A 19,478-nucleotide genomic window follows, 5' to 3' on the forward strand; every position below is an offset into this window, starting at 1 on the left:
AATATATGCTTGTCCTTCTTCATGAATATTCGTACTCTTGTTCTTGCCAACATCATCATTTTTCATTTTTTATCTCTTCAATAACAATTCAGATTTCATTTGCATGTTTTAAAGGATATAATATAGGTATTAAAATATCAATTTGTGGAATTTTTTCTCATTAAGGTACTAGTTTTATTAACCTGCATTTTGGTGTACTTTTATAAATTGAGGAAGATGTCACTCTTTAGGATATATTCAGGACAATTTAGAAACAAACTACAGAAATTGACAATAAGATAATAAGTTTGTTTTTGAAGGGTGCCTGGCTGGCTCAATCAGTGGAGCATGTGACTCTTGTTCTCAGGATTGTGGGTTTGAGCCCCATGTTGGGTGTAGAGATTACTTAAAAATAAAATTCTTAAAAAATAAATAAAAATAAAATCTTAAAAAAATGTTTGTTTTTTGAGATTTGGAGCCATTTCCAGCAAAGAAATGAAGTAAGAGCTAAGGAATTAAATGTCAGAGGTGAGCTAGTCAACAGGATGGGATTTGGGGAGGGGGCTTGGGAAGGCTCAAGAATTGAGGGAGAAAGGCAGAGTAGTTTGTAGAACGAGAGTTATGCCCAAGTTGTCAGATTGAGTTGTAAGTTTCAATATGTAGTTCTGTTCTTATGCTCAAAAAGTGAGATTTATCTTTCCATCTTCTAGGGTCTTCTCTGTTTTCTTCCATTTGGTTTTTATTAAAAGCTAATTTTGGCACTGTGCCATCATCCATTCTATATGTTATTTCGATTTTTTTGCAAGTCTTTTCTATTACATGTACTATGTTCTGTTCAAAACAGGCAAGATGAGATTTACTACTATTTCCATGCCTAGATCATAAATACCAGACTCAAGAAAATATGAATCATATTGATTATCAATCTAAAACATTCACTAAACATCAATTCTTTACAATGCATGATTTGGACTACCGATAAGGCTACAAAGAAACTATAGCCCCTTGCTCTTAGCACTTATGATCTAGCTGGGCAGAAAAGGAATCAATCCCTGAAAAATCCAACTAGCAAACCCTCTAAAATATAGTCTATGCTTTTTGAAAAGTTCAAACAAATATATCAAAACTTAAAAAAAATGATTTCTCACAACTTCAAAGTGTACCATTGGAGTAAACTTATTCTGTAGTGGCTACCATTGTTCAAAATGATCTTTGGAAATCATCTTTGATATTACCTTCAAAGTCTGTGATCCATTCTTTGGAATTTCCTTAGAGGTCAAAAACATTTCCACTGAGAGGGTGAAATTAATTTCAGGGAACAGTTAAGAGACATTTGAAGCCAAGGATGGTAAATAAGAAAGCCAAGCAAGCTGAGTAATGGCACAGTTGGGTTAAGTTGAGGTGTGCCCACAAATCAATAAGGCTGGTTTTCCTGGGTAGTTTGGAAAATGAATTTGAAAGCAATTTCTCTACATGAGTTCCCAAGTTCTTTTCCAATGTTAGTTTCAATAGAATAGGTAAACATCCTCCCAGCTATCAACAGGCAGGTCCCAATTTGGATACTATGACTTTTAGAGAAGCTAGAGAGAGTTTCCCCCATAGAAACAGTGGTAGTTCAATCTCCAGACTAGATTATAAAAACCTATTTACACCTGTAGTATAGCTGAAGAGAGTAATAATGCTCTTTTAACCACATCTAGTTGGAACTTAGAGCCTTATTTCTATGGGCAAACACAACTGGTATTCAAGTTATTCCACAATCTTACAGAAGAATATAGGATTCCCTTTTTCCTGATTAACAGGGTTAGGAAAATCAGTTGTAGGAAAAGTGATAGATATTCCAAGCACCATTAATTTTTTCACTCTGTATAAAAGGTGTTTCAAAGTGGTTGTCTCCCACTGACAGAATGGGAGAAATATTTGCAAATGTCTAATCAGATAAAGGGCTAGTAACCAAAATCTATGAAGAACTTATTGAACTCAACACCCAAAGAACATATAATCCAATCAAGAAATGGGCAGAAGACATGAACAGACATTTCTCCAAAGAAGACATCCAAATGGCCAACAGACACATGAAAAAGTGCTCAACATCACTCAGCATCAAGGAAATCCAAATCTAAACCTCATGAGATACCACCTCACACCAGTCAGAATGGCTAAAATTAACAAGTTGAGAAATAACAGATGTTGGCGAGGATGCGGAGAAAGGGGAACCCTCCTATACTGTTGGTGGGAATGCAAGCTGGTGCAGCCACTCTGGAAAACAGTATGGAGGTTCCTCAAAAAGTTGAAAATAGAGCTACCCTATGACCCAGCAATTGCACTACTGGGTATTTACCCCAAAGATACAAATGAAGTGATCTGAAGGGGCACATGCACCCCGATGTTTATAGCAGCAATGTCCACAATAGCCAAACTATGGAAAGAGCCCAGATGTCCATTGACAGATGAATGGATAAAGAGGATGTGGTATATAGACACAATGGAATATTACTCAGCCATCAAAAAAATGAAATCTTGCCATTTGCAACAATGTGGATGGAACTACAGGGTATTATGCTAAGCGAAATAAGTCAGTCAGAGAAAGACAATTATCATATGATTTCATTCGTATATGGAGTTAAGAAATAAAACAGAGGAGCCTAGGGGAAGGGAGGGAAAAATAAAACAAGACGAAATCAGAGAGGGAGACAAACCATAAGAGACTCTTAATCATAGGAAACAAGCTGAAGGTTGCTAAAAAAAGGAGGGGGGTGGGGGAATGGGGTAACTGGGTGATGGACATTAAGAAGGGCACATGAAGTGATGAGGACTGGGTGTTATATAAGACTAATGAATCACTGAACTCTACCTCTGAAACTAGTAATATACTATATGTTTATTAATTGAATTTATTAAAAAATAGCAAAGTGGTTGTCTCCCCTGTCAAGTCCCCTTGGTTCTTGCTCTATCAATTATCCTCTCTCTTGTGTTTTCTCTGCACTCTTACTCAGATTCTTCCCTTTGAAGCAAGCAAGCTTCCATCCAACTTGGTGTCCCACACTTGATTTCATTCCCTTTCTTCTCTCCTTGTCCAACACTCAAGAGAATAGCCCATTGCTGTCTCTAATTCTTTACTTCCCATATGATACTCAGTCTACGACAGTCTGACTCTGTCCTCAAAATCCAGATTTGTAAATTGGTAATTAGAAAAATTCCTGAAAAACCACTTTTGTTGGGTGGGGACAGAAGCCTGATTGCAGGATATTAAGTATTGTGTGGGCAGTGAAGGTTTGAAGGCAGAGACACACCTTCTCATGAAATTTAGCAATGAAGAAGAGGGTCATAAGATGGGAGCTGAAATAAGATGGCATGTGGGTAGAGTGTGGGAAGTCTCAAGCAATGGTTTTTGTTTAGATAGGAAAGACCAAATATGATTGCAGCCATATGGAAAGTAGTCAATGGAGAGGGAGAGGTTGGAGATGTTAAAGAAATAAAGGGTCTAAATGGAGGGTCTAGGCTTAGATAAAAGAACTTCTTTTTCTGTGGACTTGGAAAGATAAGAAGATTGACATGGCTGGGGCGCCTGGGTGGCTCAGACAGTTAAGCGTCTGCCTTCGGCTCAGGTCATGATCCCAGGGTCCTGGGATCGAGTCCCGCATCGGGCTCCCTGCTCAGTGCAGAGCCTGCTTCTCTCCCTCTGCCTCTGCCTCTCTCTCTCTCTGACTTTCATGAATAAATAAAAAAAAAAAAAAAAGAAGATTGACATGGCTCAAAAAGGACTGGTAATATATTTCCTATTGGTTCTGTTTCTCTGGAGGACCCTGACTAATACACTTCCCAATGCTTTTTAAGCCATGCCTATTCTCTTATCTTTCCAAGTCTCTTATCTTTCACTTCAACCTTTATAATTGCATGAGCCAAATCCTTATAATAAACATATATACACATATATAGGAATATATATATATATAAACATATATATAATAAGGATTTATAATCCTTATATTAAACAAAATATGTTGATTGTATATATTTATATAATAAGAATTTGGCTTGTGCAAATATGGAGGCTGAAGTCCCAAGATCCACAGAGTAAGTTAGCAAGCTGGAGACTCAGGAGACCTGCTGGTGTAATTCCAGTCTGAGTCTGGAGACCTGAGAACCAGGATAGCTGACAACATAGTTCCAGTCTGAAGTCCAGAAAGTTCAAGACCCAGAAAGAGCTGATGTTAAAGGCAGGAAAAAGCCAATGTCCCAGTTCAAAAGCAGTGAGACAGGAACAATTCTCTCTTACTTGAAAGAGAGTCAGATTTTTGTTCTATTCAGTCCTTCAACTGAGTGAATGAGAGCCACTCACATTAGGGAGAATAATCTCTTTTACCCTGTGTACTGGTTTAACATTAATCTCATCCAAAAACGCCCTTACAGAAGCACTCAGAATAATGTGTGACCAAATATCTGAGCGCCTGTAGCCCAATCAAGCTGGCACATGAAATTATCATCACAGTAAGTAAAACCTGAGAAGTTAACATAGAGAACTTCAATTTCCTCTGAAAGCTCAAGGCCACATATAGTAAACAAGTTACAAATTGAATTGAGGGTGTAAAAGGCACAGAAGACAGTTGAGTAATAGGGCAAATAATTTAAAAACTATACTATATAAAATTATGTGTTTCCTCTTGATAGTTCTGAAAAAGTCTTTATTTTGCACCACTTCCTCCATCAGCTTACTTCAGTGTCCAAGCCTGAACACGGGTACCTCCACTCCTAAGAAATGATGGGGTTGGCCATGCTTATTATTTTTGCTTTTCCCACATTGATGTTTTTATAAATATTAGAAGCAGCTGCTGGAATTTTTCTTAACAGATCACCATAAGCCAAGATTCCATTCATCAGGACTTAGGAGCCTATCTCAGAAATGTGGATGATTATGAACAGTGTCACTCACTTTATTTTTTTTTAAGATTTTATTTATTTATTTGATAGAGCAAGAGAGCACAAGCAGGGGGAACAGTAGAGGGAGAGGGAGAAGCAGGTTCCCCGTGAAGTAGGGAGCCCGATGCGGGGCTCAATCCCAGGACCCTAGGATCATGACCTGAGCCGAAGGCAGACACTTAACCATCTGAGCCACCCAGGCGCCCCCAGTGTCACTCACTTTAAATAAAAATTAACTAGCATATCATGTGACCCTAGTGGTAGACTCCCTATTTATTGCTATAACTACTGCTGATGATCTCTAGGAACACCTGGGTAGATGGAATGTTTTTACATTTTCCAACCTGATTCAGCTTTTAGCTTGGTTTGAAAATGTCATTCTTTGTATATGTATTTTATCATATACTCAGTAAGGAATGCTGAGATGCTTAATCCATCAAATATTACAAAATGAGGATTGTTTCAATAACTATTCAGCATAATGTTTAAGGATTATATATATATATATGTATATATATATAATGTATATAATATACTTTATATATGTAGAAAATGCCATTCTTCATGTCATGAGAAGTCTTCTCCAAATAACTACTTATTGGAGTCCTTCTATACTCCAAGGCCAGATTTGACTACTGCTTTCAATATTGATCATGGTTTCTGGTGTCAACTAACTCTATATTGCTGAGGTCATTCCTATTTATTGGTTGACTGTAATTAATACTCTCTAGCATAACATTATTGAGAGATGTGTGTGCATTTGAAAATTACAATTCATAAGCTTTGGTTTATCAAGTATGGAATTGTTAGTAATGTGGAAGCACACAGAAAATACAAATGCTCTTGAATTTAAGCCATCATGTTGTGGACCAATCACCATGGGCTAAATTTACAGGACAGGACAATTCCTTAATATTTTATATGGTTTCCAGGTTGAGTCTGGCAAGTGTTACAGAGTCAGGGGAGTATTGCTGCAGCCAGGACAAGGTAACCAGGAGAATTCTGCTCATACTTTCCCCACTAACCCCAGTCTAAAGAGAGAACACCAATCTTGGTCTAAGTCTCCAAATTTTCCTGGCAAGTTCAGGATCAGGGGCTCAAAACCCATAGAGAATATTCATGAATTTTTTGTTTACATGTTGTTGTTCACAATAATATTCTTCTTGATTTAAGTATTATAATTTACAAAACCTTCTAAAGCCCTTCATGGTTTGTCTTTTAACTAGATTCAGGGTAACGTGACTCTTGAGTGAACCTAAATATGGGACTTTTATGGTTACTTGACAATTCACTTAATGGTTCCCCATACTAAGATGGTATAGACTGGATTGGTATGGGTCATCTGATCATCTTATTTTAAATCAACTTATTAAACCAGCTTCGCTTTCAATTTCCTTCCCTGACTGACATTTTGCAAAATGTCTGTTGCAAAGATATTCAATATGATTCCAAAAAGTAACCAGCATAAGAGTAAAGCTAACATCACTCAAATATTTGGTCTAGGCTGTGCACTTCTTCATCAAAGCATATACAATAATCTGCATTCCATTATTATCATTTAGATTTGGGTAGAAAGATCCTTAAGTGCTTCTATGTACCATGTCTTCTGTGTACTCTACAAAAGGTATTCTTTGCAAACATCAAAGGTAGCAGTGATGAATGACACGCACCTAATGCATAAAATCCCACTCCCACATCTATTTGAAGGCAGCCTGCTTTTCTTTCATGGACCTACACTATATCAATCTGGACAATTCAGGCTGAAAACAACCACATAACAATCTAAAGTAATTCATATAAAAGCAGAAGCTTTTTGCGTAAATTACCTAGGTAATGGTAGATATATAAATAGGGTGCTAGGGACATTTCTTTCAGGTGGGAGACAATTAGATTATTTAGTTTTATTGACTTTATTAGTGTCATTAGAAATACAATGTGCTTAATTCTCCAAGATAATTAAACATACTTCTCTTTTATCTGTAAGAGGCCAGCCTTCAGATTTCAACTTACTGGAAAGGTAGCTGAACTCTAGAGCTCAGAGGCAATGTTTAGATGAAGAAAATAACAGAGATTCTGGAAAATAGAATGCAAAATGGGGTGCTCATGATGTCATAATAATATGGATGTAAGTCAACATTTTGTTACGTAAAACAGTGTGAGGACTAAAGGTGTATTATATAGAGCCAATTTTTTCCCAAGACTTATGTGTTTTAAGGACCAAAGACTGAACCAAGAAAATAATAGTAAATTCGTTAATTCGTTTTTTCACATATTGTTTCTATTACCACAGAGAAGTTGTCTAAGTAAAGCTTTCAAGTCCATTTGATACTATAAATATCTAAGAGTGTGAGTTGGGTGTTTGGTGTAAAACATAAAACTTGTGAAATAAAAATATACTTGAATTTCTAACATCCTGCCGGACATCTCCACAATATTATGCCAGACTCTAAAACTTAATATGTCCAAAAAGAAACTGGCAACCTGCCACTCTGACTCTTCCCTCTTCCCACCTGTTGACTTTATGTTGTTATAAACTATATGCAACTAATGAATCATTGAACACTACATCAAAAACTTACGATGTACTATATGCTGGCTAATTGAACATAATGAAAAAAAGCACAGAATCAGGTATTTTTATTATGGAAAAAGACTATCACAGGTGGGGGGAGTCTTTTTGTATGAAGTTATCATTGTAGAGAATTTGTATAACCAGTTGATAAACAAAGTAATATTAAATGGGCCATCTACCCAGGCACAGAAATGGTTCCATTGTACTGTTACCCAACAGCTATACAGCCATATTTTGCCTGTAGAAGCTTTTACCAAAAAAAAAAAAAAAAGAATAACCCTACCTGTTGAGAGCCAAACAGAATTGCTTATTGCTCTCTTCTTTTCTTCCATCACTTGCCTATGCATATTATCTTTTCTATTTAATGACAGCTCCCCAATACAATTGCTACAGAACCTAGCTGAAGAGTAAAAGTGTGTGGTTAAGAGATTGATGTGTAATCAAATGGCCTTAATAAGCAGAACATATGTGCAGACTTCTATGTAGTTTGCAATTTTATGAAAGAAACTAGGATACACTTCTAAAAGTTGAAATTATTTTTTGCATAGAAAATGTTCTGGAGATCAGTGTTGATAGCTGGATTTATGAATTAATCACTGGTTTTCTCCAGAAGTGAAAGAAAATGGAAGAAATACCTTAAAAATCAGAGTCATTTTAAGGCAAGATTTAAAAGGGGGGGGAGGGAAGAAGCAGGTTAGATGAACAAAGGTTTGGCAGAGGATTGAGAAAATAGTCCTCCAAATAACAATGGCATCCCAAAGTAACAAACAAAAATGGCAGTGTGAGTTTGTCCAGAGTGATATCTCCTTGAGACATGACAGAACCAGCTTCCCCTTAGATCCTAGGGCTAGGACTTTCCACTGAAAACATTATAGGATGATGAGTGCCTTCAGCCACAGCACATGTCACATCCTGAGCCAATCCTTGTGGGAGAAGAAATGAGAGATGGACGCAAAGTGATTTGACAGTGAGCTTTTCAGATAAAGATAATAAGGTCCCATTCTTGATAGCAAGCAATTTGGGAGTCAGTGAAGAGGTTTGAAGAGGGTTTGTGTAAGGTGATCATGGTAACAAGAATGGAGGAGAATTTTAACAAAAACATTTTGAGCCATTTCAGAAAGTGAAGATAGGTTGGATATGAAGGAGAGAAAACACAACAGAGAAAGAAATGATAAAAATATAAATCATTGTTTCAGCTGTCTAGATGAAGAAGGAATGGAGATTAAGGAAACTGTGAGAAAAGACACTTAGATTTTGCCATAGCCAAAATCTTAGTTGTGCCTTAGTAGTTCTTTATTGATTATAGAACAGGATGAGTTTTCTTAGGATTCAACACTTTCTCCCTATTTCAGGGAACACTTAGAGCAGGGGTTCTGAATCCTTGGCCAATGGACTACCCAAAGAGTCCATAAATATAATTCAGGGAGCCCATGAATTTGTAGGGAAAAAATTTACATCTTTGTTTTCACTAATATCTAATTAAAATGTAGCATTTTCCTTAATTATGAATGCAGGCAAAAAAAAAACTATAGTAGTTTTAACCATCCCTGTAATTTTTCTACACTAATAATAATCACAGATATTTGCATATTTTTAAAAGATTTTATTTCTTTATCTGAGAGAGAGAGAGTGAGTGAGAGAGAGAGCATGAGCAGGGGGAGGGGCAGAGGGAGAGGGAGAAGCAGACTCCCCACTGAGCAGGGAACCTGACATGGGGCTTGATCCCAGGACCCTGGGATCAAGACCTGAGCTGAAGGTAGACACTTAACTGACTGAGCCACCCAGGTGCCCCATAGACATTTACATATTATATTAATGTTTTACCAGATATTTTGGAATACAGTTTATATTCATGGCTATTTTTGTTATGGCATTTATTAGACATCATTATATCTTATTATTTAATGCATTAATTAAAAAGTACATATAGGGAGACTTCTGGGGAAGATGGCAACATAGAAGGATCCTAAGCTTACCTCATCCCATGGACACAACTAGGTAACACTCAGATCAGTGCAAATAACCCAGAAAATGACCCAAAGACTACCAGGACACACTCCACAACTAAATGTAGAGAAAAGGCCACATTGAAGAGAGAAGGAGGGAAGACCCATAATCGGGAACTAAACGGACCATGGGCCACCTGCAGGAGGGAGGGATGCTGCAAATGTGGAGAGGGGAGAGAAACAGATCCTCACACTGGGAAGCCAGCATGGGAAAGATGAGTCCCCATAACATTTGGCTTTGAAAATCAGAAGGGCCTAATTTCATGAGTTCTTACAACCAGCAGGACTTAAAACCTGGAACTTTAAAAATCAGTGGGCTTGGCTCAGGAAGAGCCAGGAGGGTGAGAGGAAAGTAAGTTCTCACCCTTATATAGACAGCACAACAAACAGCACACAGAAATACAGCATAGAAGCAGCAGTTTGAAAAATGCCTGGAGTATATGGGAGATATGTTTACTAATCTCAGAGCATGTGCTGGAAGGGCAGGATCATTTCAAGACTTCTCCAGGAACAAAGGAGCTGGCAGTTGTCATTTCTCTCCCCCAAACCCCAGCCTAGACACACAGACACCTGTGGGAACCAAAACAGTGCCCCATACTTACTACTTAACTTGCTAACATGCCCCCCCCCCTTGAACTTCTGCAGATCCAACCCTTCTAGGCAGGCTTACCTCAGTCCCAACAGCTGCAGGTCCCCTCTTCCAGAGGACCAGTGCAAACCTTGCTAACACCACATGTCCGGCCCCACAGCTTTGCTGATCCACCCCCTCCAACACACTCTTGGCCAAAGCCCATCCAAAGCAGTGCCACAAGCTTTGCAGTGTGTAAGCAACCCTGACAGGGGCCAGCACCACCAAAGTGACTCCGCCCTTGGGTGAGAGGAAGAGAACCCACACACCAGTCAGACTGCAGCCCCAACAGTGGGCTGGGGGCAGACAGTTGGTCTGACCTCATGGCCTCACCCACCAGTGAAAGCTTCTCAAGAGACAACACAGTGAAAGTGCCCTGCAGTTTGGTACTACTGCATTTCTGGCAAATGCCTGGTCAAACTTAACTCAAGCCCAAGGTGGCCCTGACTGGCCCACAAACACCACAGAGGACAAACACTGTGCACAACAGGCAAAGATGCAGTCATCCACCACAGATGACTAGACTGAAGACAAATGCAATGTAGCAACAACAGAAGGGTGCATGCAACACACATAGGAGACACCCCTGAAGCTCCAGGTTATGGTGAACGGGGAACACTGCACTGCAGGGCACTGCTGGACCTCTTCATTATAAACCCACTACTTTCAAGAGCAGAAGATGTAGCTAACATTCCTAACACATAGAAACAGACACTGAGAGTTAGAGAAAGTGAAGAGACAGAATATGTCCAAATGAAAGAACAGTACCAAACCACAAGAGACCTAAGCAAAATGGAGACAAGTAATATGCTGATAGAGAATTTAAAATAATAATCATAAATATACTTACTGGACTTGTCAAAAGAGTGGAGGATATCAGTGAGACCCTTAACAAAAAGATAGAAAACATTAAAAAAAAAATCAGAGATGAAGAACTCAATAAATGAAATTTAAAATACACTAGATGGAATAAATAGTAGAATAGAGGAAGCAGTAGAATGAATCAGCAATCTGGAGGAGAGAGTAATGGAAAGCAATCAAACCAAGCAGGTGAGAGAAAACAAAATAATAGAAAATGATAATAGACCTAGGAAATTCAGTGACACCATCAAGTGTGACAACATTCACATTCTAGGGATCCAGGAAAGAGAACAGAAAGTAAGGGGGCAGAAAATTTATTTGAATAAATAATAGCTGAAAACTTCCCCAATCTGGGGAAGGAAGAAGAAACCCAGGTCTAGAAAGGACAGAGAACCCCCAACAAAACCAACCCAAGGAGGTCCACACCAAGACACATAGTAATTAAAATGGCAAAAAAATCATGATAAAGAGAGAATTTTAAAAGTACCAAGACAAAAAAAAGCAGTTACATGCAAGGGAAACCCCACAAGTGGATTTTTCAGCAGAAACTTTGCAGGACAGAAGAGAGAGGCATGATATTTTCAAAGTGCTCAAAAAAAAAAATCTGCAGCCAAGAATGGTCTATTGAGCAAGGCTATCATTCAGAATAGAAGGAGAGAGAGATTTTCCCAGACAAACAAAAGTTAAAGGAATTCATGGCCTCTAAACCAGTCCTGCAAGAAATGTTAAAGGGGACTGTTTGAGTGGAAAGGACAGACCATCAGTAAGAATAAGAAGCAATTGCACTGGGGAGCCAGGGTGGCTCAGTCATTAAGTGTCTGCCTTTGGCTCAGGTCATGATCCCAGGGTCCTGGGATTGAGTCCCACATCAGGCTTCCTGCTCAGCGGGAAGCCTGCTTCTCCCTCTCCCACTCCCCCTGCTATGTTCCCTTTCTCACTGTGTCTCTCTGTGTCAAATAAATAAATAAATAAATAAATAAATAAATAAATAAATAAATAAAATCTTTTTTAAAAGGGAAGCAATTGCACTACTGGGTATTTACCCAATGAACACAAAAATACTAATTCAAAGGGATACATGTACCCCAATGTTTATAGCAACATTATCTACAATAATCTACAATAGCCAAATTATGGAAAAAGCCCAAGTGTCCATCAACGGATGAATGGATAAAGAAGACATGATATATCTCATGGAATGTTACTCTGCCATAAAAAAGAATAAAATTTTGCTATATGCAATGACTTAGAAGGAGCTAGAGAGTATTATGCTAAACAAAATAAGTCAGTCAGAGACAGACAAATACCATATGACTTCACTCATATGTGGAATTTAAGAAACAAAACAAACAAGCAAAGGAGGGGAGAAGAGGAAAACCAAGAAACAGACTCTTAACTATAGAGAACAAACTGATGGTTAACAGAAGGGAGGGGGCTGGGGGATGGGTGAAATAGGTTATGGGGATTAAGGAGTACACTTGTTGTGATGAGCACCACATGTTTAATGGAAGTGTTGAAGCACTATATTGTACACCTGAAACTAATATAACATTGTATGTTAACTGACCACAATTTAAATAAGAACTTTAAAGAAAAAGAAAGTAGAAAGCACAAAAGCAATAAATGAGTATATCTGTAAAAATCAGTCAAGGAACTCACAAAATAAAAGAATGTAAAGTATGACACCATATGCCTAAAACGTGGGGGTGGGAGAGAGGCATGAAGAATGGGTTCAAAGTTAAGCAATCACCAACTTCATATAGACTGCTAGATGCAGAAGATGTTATATGGAAACCAAACGGTAATGACAAATCAAAAACCAAAATAGATATTCAAAAAATAAGAGAAAGGGTTCCAAATATATCACTAAAGAAAGCAAACTAATCATGAGAGAGTAGAGCAAAGGAAGCAAAGAACAGAGAAAAACTAGAAAAACAACCATAAAATAAGTAACAAAATGGCAATAAGTACATACTTAACAATAATTGCTTTGAATGTAAATGGGCTAAACACTCTAATCAAAAGACAAAGAGTGATGGAGTGGATTAAAAAACAAAACAAAACAAGACCCATCTATATGCTGTCTACAAGAGACTCATTTCACACCTAAAGACTCATGCAGATTGAAAGTGAAGGGATGGAGAAGAATTTATCATGCAAATGGATATGAAAAGAAAGCCAGGGAAGCAAAACTTAATATTTAAAAAAATAGATTTTAAAATGTTTTATTTATTTATTCATGAGAGCCAGAGAGAGAGAGAGAGAGAGGCAGAGGCAGAGGGAGAAGCAGGCTCCCCGCCCAGCAGGGAACCTGATGCGGGACTCGATCCCAGGACCCTGGGATCATGACCTGAGCCGAAGGCAGACGCTCAACCATCTGAGCCACCCAGGTGCCCCTAAAAAAATAGCTTTTAAAACAAATATTGTAAAGAGACAAAAAAGGACACTATAGTAATCATACAGGGGACAATCCAACAAGAAGATCTAACAATTGTAAATATTTATGCACTTAATATGGGAATACCCAAACACATAAAGCAATTAGTAACAAACATAAAAGGAAGTTATTGATAGTAATACAAGACTGGTAGGGGACTTCTTTATCCATTACATTAATGGACAGATCTTATAAACAGAAAATCAATAAGGAAACAATAGATTTGAACGCCACATTGGACCAGATGGATTTAGCAGATATATTCAGAACATTCCATCTTGAAACAGCAGAAGACACATTCTTTTCAAGTGTACATGGAACATTCTCCAGAATCGATCACACATTAGGCTACAAAACAAGTTGCAACAAATTCAAAAGAATTGAAGTCATATTATGCATCTTTTTCTGACCACAACACTATGAAACTAGAAATCAACCACAAGAAAAAATCTGGGAAGAGCACAAATACATGGAGGTTAAAGAACATGTAATTAAACAATGAATGGGTCAACCAAGAAATCAAAGATAAAATCCGGGGCGCCTGGGTGGCTCAGTCATTAGGCGTCTGCCTTCGGCTCAGGTCATGGTCCCAGGGTCCTGGGATCGAGCCCCACATCGGGCTCCCTGCTCAGCGGGAAGCCTGCTTCTCCCTCTCCCACTCCCCCTGCTTGTGTTCCCTCTCTTGCTGTATCTCTCTCTGTCAAATAAATAAAATCTTTAAAAAAAAAAAAAAGATAAAATCCAAAAATATACGGAAAGAAATGAAAATGAAACACAATGGTCCAAAATATTTGGAATGCAGCAAAAGTGGTTCGAAGAGGGAAATTTATAGCAATACAGGCCTATCTCAAGAAGCAAGAAAAATCTCAAATGAATAACCTAACATTACACCTAAAGGTGCTAAAAAAAGAACAACAAACAAAACCTAAAACCTGCAGAAGGAAGGAAATAATAAAGTTTAGAGCAGAAATAAATGAAACAGAAACAAACAAACAAAAACCCAATAAAGCAGATCAATGAAATCAGGAGCTGGTTCTTTGAAAAGATCAATAAGGGCACCTGGGTGGTACAGTTGGGTATGCATCTGACTTTTGGTTTTGGCTCAGGTGGTGAGATTGAGCCCATGTTGGGCTCCGCACTCAGTGCAGAGTCTGCTTGAGATTCTCTCTCCTGCTCTCTCTGCCCCTCCTGTTCACGCTCTCTCTCTAACTCTCAAATAAATAAATAAATCTTTTTAAAAAATCAACAAAATATATAAAACCTTAGCCAGACTTATCAAAAAAAAGAGAGAGAAGACAAAAATAAACAAAATCAGAAGTGAAAGAGGAGAAATAACAGTCAACACCACAGAAATACAAAGGATTATAAGATAATATTATGAAAAGTTATATGGCAACAAATTGGACAAGCTAGAAGAAATAGATAAATTCCTAGAAACAACATATAACCTCCCAAAACTGAAGCAGGAAGAAACAGAAAATTTGAATTTGATGATTGCCAACAATGAAATTGAATCAGTAGTCAAAAATCTCCCAACAAACAAAATCCAGGACCAGACAGCTTCACAGATGAATTCTACCAAATATTTAAAGAAAAGTTAATACCTATTCTCAAACTACTCCAAAAAATAGAAGAGGAAGAAAAACTTCCAAATTCATTCTATAAGGCCAGCATTACCCTGGTATCAAAACCAGATAAAGACACCACAAAAAGGAGAACTACAAGCCAATATTTCTGATGAACATAGATACAAAAATCCTCAATAAAGTATTAGCAGAACAAACCCAACAATACATTAAAAGAATCATTCACTGTGATCAAATGGGATTTGCTATGGGGATGCAGGGGTGGCTCAATATTCACAAACCAATCAAGGTGATATATCACATCAATAATAGAAAGGATAAGAGCCATATGATCATTTCAGTAGATGCAGAAAAAGCATTTGACAAAGTACAACAACCATTCATGATAAAAACCCTCAACAAGGTGGGTTTAAAGGGAACATACCACTACATAATACAGGCCTTATATAAAAAACCCACAGCTAACATCATACTCAATTGGGAAAAACTGAAAGCTTTCCCCCTAAGCCATGAACAAGACAAGGATGTCCACTCCCACGACTTTTATTCAAAATAATACTGGAGTCACAGACACAACAATAAGACAACAGAAAGAAACAAAGTCACCCAAATTGGTAAGGAAAAAGAAAAACATTCACTATTCACAGATGACATCATACTGTATGTAGAAAAACCCTAAAGACTCCCCCAAAAAACTACTAGAAGTGATAGATAAATTCAGTAAGTCACAGGGTATGAAATCAATGTATAGAAATAAAAGCAAAGAGGTGAAAGACCTGTATTCTGAACACTATAACACATTCGTGAAAGAAACTGAAGATGGCACAAAGCAATGGAAAGACATTCCATGCTCATGGATTGGAAAAACAAATATTATTAAAATGTCTATTCTACACAATGCAATCTATACATTTAATGCAATCCCTATCAAAATACCAACAGCATTTTTCATAGAACTAGAACAAACAATCCTAAAATTTGTATGGAACCACAAAAGACCCTGAATAGCTAAAGCAATCTTGATGGTACTGGCATTAAAAGTAGACATAGGTCAATGGAACAGAATAGAAAACCCAAAGATAAACCAACAATTACATGGTCAATTAATTTTTGACAAAGTGGGAAAGAATATCCAATGGGAGAAACACAGTCTCTTCAACAAATTGTGTTAGGAAAACAGGATAGCTACATACAAAAGAAAGAAACTGGACCATTTTCTTACACCATATACAAATATAAATTCAAAATAGATTAAGAACCTAAATATGAGACCTGAAACCATAAAAATTCTAGAAGAGAACACAGGCAGTAGTTTCTCTGACATCAGTCATAGCAACTTTTTTCTAGATAGGTCCCCTGAGGCAAGGGAAATAAAAATAAAGTATTGGGCATACACCAAATTGAAAGGCTTCTGCACAGCAAAGGAAACAACAAACACAAGTAAAAGGCAACCAGCTGAATGGGAGAAGATATTTGTAAATGACATATCCAATAAAGAGTTAGTATCCAAAATATAAAAAGACCTTATACAACTCAATACCCTAAAACCAAATAATCTGATTAAAAATGGACAGAAGACATGAAAAGGCATTTCTCAAAAGAAGACATACACATTCCTAACAGACACATGAAAAGATGCCCAGCATCCCTCATCTTCTTTTTTAAAATTTTTTATTGTTATGTTAATCACCATACATTACACCATTAGTTTTTGATGTAGTGTTCCATGATTCATTGCATCCCTCATCTTCTAGGTAATGCAAATCAGAATCACAATGAGATATCACCTCATACCTGTCAGAATGGATAAAATCAAAAGATCAAGAAACAAGTGTTGGTGAGGATGTAGAGAAAAAGGAATCCTCTTGCACTGTTGATGGGAATACAAACTGGTGCAGCCACTGTGGGGAAGAATATGGAGGTTCCTCAAAAATTTAAAAATAGAACTACCCTACAATCCAGTAGTAATCACACTGCTGGATTTTTACTCAAAGAATACAAAATCACTAGTTCAAAAGAATATATGCCCCTATGTGTATTGTAGCATTATTTACAATAGCCAAGTTATGGAAGCAGTCCAACTGTTCATTGATAGATGAATGGATAAAGAATATGTGAGATATATATATATGTATATATACATGTATATAATATATTATTCAGCCATAAAATTAATGAAATCTTGCCATTTGCAACAACACAGATGGATCTAGATAGTATAGTGCTAAGGAAAATAAGTCAGTCAGAGAAAAACCAGTACCATATGATTTCACTCATATGTGGAATTTAAGGAAAAAAACCCAAATGAACAAAGGAAAAAAGAGACAAACCAAAAGACAGTCTCTTAACTATAGAGAAAAAAACAGATGGTTACCAGAGGGGAGGTGAGTGGACTGGTGAAATAGGTGAAAGGGATTAAGAGTGCACTTATCTTGATGACCAATGAGTAATATATAGAACTGTTGAATTGCAGGCGCCTGGGCGGCTCAGTTGGTTAAGCAACTGCCTTTGGCTCAGGTCATGATCCTGGAATCCCAAGATCGAGTCCCACATCAGGCTACCTGCTCAGCAGGGAGTCTGCTTCTCCCTCTGACCCTCCCCCTTCTCATGCTCTCTCTCATTCTCTCTCAAATAAATAGATAAAATCTTTAAAAAAAGGAATTGTTGAATTACTATACTGTGAACCTGAAACTAATATAACACTGTACGTTAACTACATTGGAATTAAAACTTAAAAATAAAGTGAAACGTACATATAGTAATATATTGTTTTCATTTTTTGAAAACTGTATTTCAAATGCTTAGTTTCTTTTGGAATCCCGTGTATTTAATTTTATGTATTTGAAGAGACTTTTAGAGAAGGTCAACCTCTGGCATGACAGTGTGAGAAAGTCCACTGAGCCACTCACTATTAAAATGGGGGAAAAATATGTATACACACACACATACACACATCCATTTAATGCCTCTGGAAATAGTCATAAGGGCAAAAAAGAAAGAAAGAAATATATTTTCAAGAAAATCTATGGAAATTTATTAAGGAAGTCTGGTATTTGAGCCAAGAGTGCCTCTCCCTCTGCCTTCTCAGTTCAGTGATGTAAGACTACACTCCAGATTGCTGCAGCCAACAGCACAGGGCTCCCTCTCTCTGCAGTTCCCAGCTGGAGAACTTTCTACCCAGGAAGAATGGGCTGTCAGTGTTTCTCATACTGCCCCCAGCTGCCTGTTGTTGAGACTAAGTCCTGGACAGTGCATTCAAGAGGTGGTGACTCCCTTCTTCTGTTTAACCTCCACTTATATAACAGTGGTTCTACCTTGAGTATGTCACACTGAGAATACTGGGGTCTCAATAGCTCATGATCCAGTTAATGAGGTGGTGTTTCCATACAAAGGGAGGTAAGACAAGAAGACCTGAGATTGCTCCACCCCCTTCCACTGAGCACTCATCTCCTAGATTGACAGTGTCACTCAAAGAGAAGCTTACCATTTTTCGCACCACCAGTCTAGAGCCCAGGCTCATAGATTTTCCTGAGAGGAGGGAGAGAAGGGGAGAAGCAGGCTGTAAAGCAGATAGCTTCTGTTTTAGGAACTGATGTCCTTTGCAGCAGAGCATGAAGAAGTTTAAATCTAAAAACAAGTGGACATTGTGGTGAAGGGAATTGGGAGATTTGTGAATCTAATGTCAATATAGTCTTGACTATAGGTCAGCTAGTTTGCAGGAGAGATCAGGGTAAGAAGAAAGCTGGGAGGAAATCTCATGGGGTCAGAATAAATATTAAGTACTCACCTCAGAAGTAATTCTGATTAGATTAGTTTGCAAAGGAATTCATGCCCCAGGGCATTGTTGTGGCTAGTAGAGCAATCAGCAGGCAGTTGGAGTCTAACAGCTGAGTGTGGTCAGGGAAAGAGTAGAAAAGAGCCTACCAGTTACACTATGTTCCCAGGATGACTGTTGTCAGAGCTAAAGCTGTGATTCCCTGAGAAGCAATATAAAAGAATTAACACTGTGGAATGGAGGGGAGGGGGAGACTAGATTCCATTAAAATATTCAGTCAGTAACTAAACAAATAAACAAGCAAAGAAAAATGACAAGCCCTAAAGGGGAAATGCTAGTACTCAGAGTAGCTACAATATTTTATCTAATGTCCAGTTTCCAACACAAACTTGTAAGGCATGCAAAGAAATAGAAAAATATGACCTATGGACTAGAAAAAAGCAGGCAACAGAAAGCCTGAGAGAGTGACCAGATGGAAATGGAAAAAGGTTTCAAAGTAGCTGTTATACATATGTTCACAGAACCAAAGGAGAGCTTGATTAAAGAAGTAATGAAAGATATGTTGGCAATGCTGCATCAAATAGAGAATATCAATAAAAAGATAGAAATTTTAAAGAAGAACCAAATGAAAATTCTGGAATGTAAAATAACTGAAACAAAAACAAATTCTTTAGAGGAGTTTAACAATGGATTTGAGCTGACAGGAGAAAGAAT

The sequence above is a fragment of the Mirounga angustirostris genome, unplaced genomic scaffold (genome assembly GCF_029215605.1).
Source record: "Mirounga angustirostris isolate CCGP_5_RB_7025 unplaced genomic scaffold, mMirAng1.0.hap1 SCAF_11, whole genome shotgun sequence".
NCBI lineage: Eukaryota > Metazoa > Chordata > Mammalia > Carnivora > Phocidae > Mirounga > Mirounga angustirostris.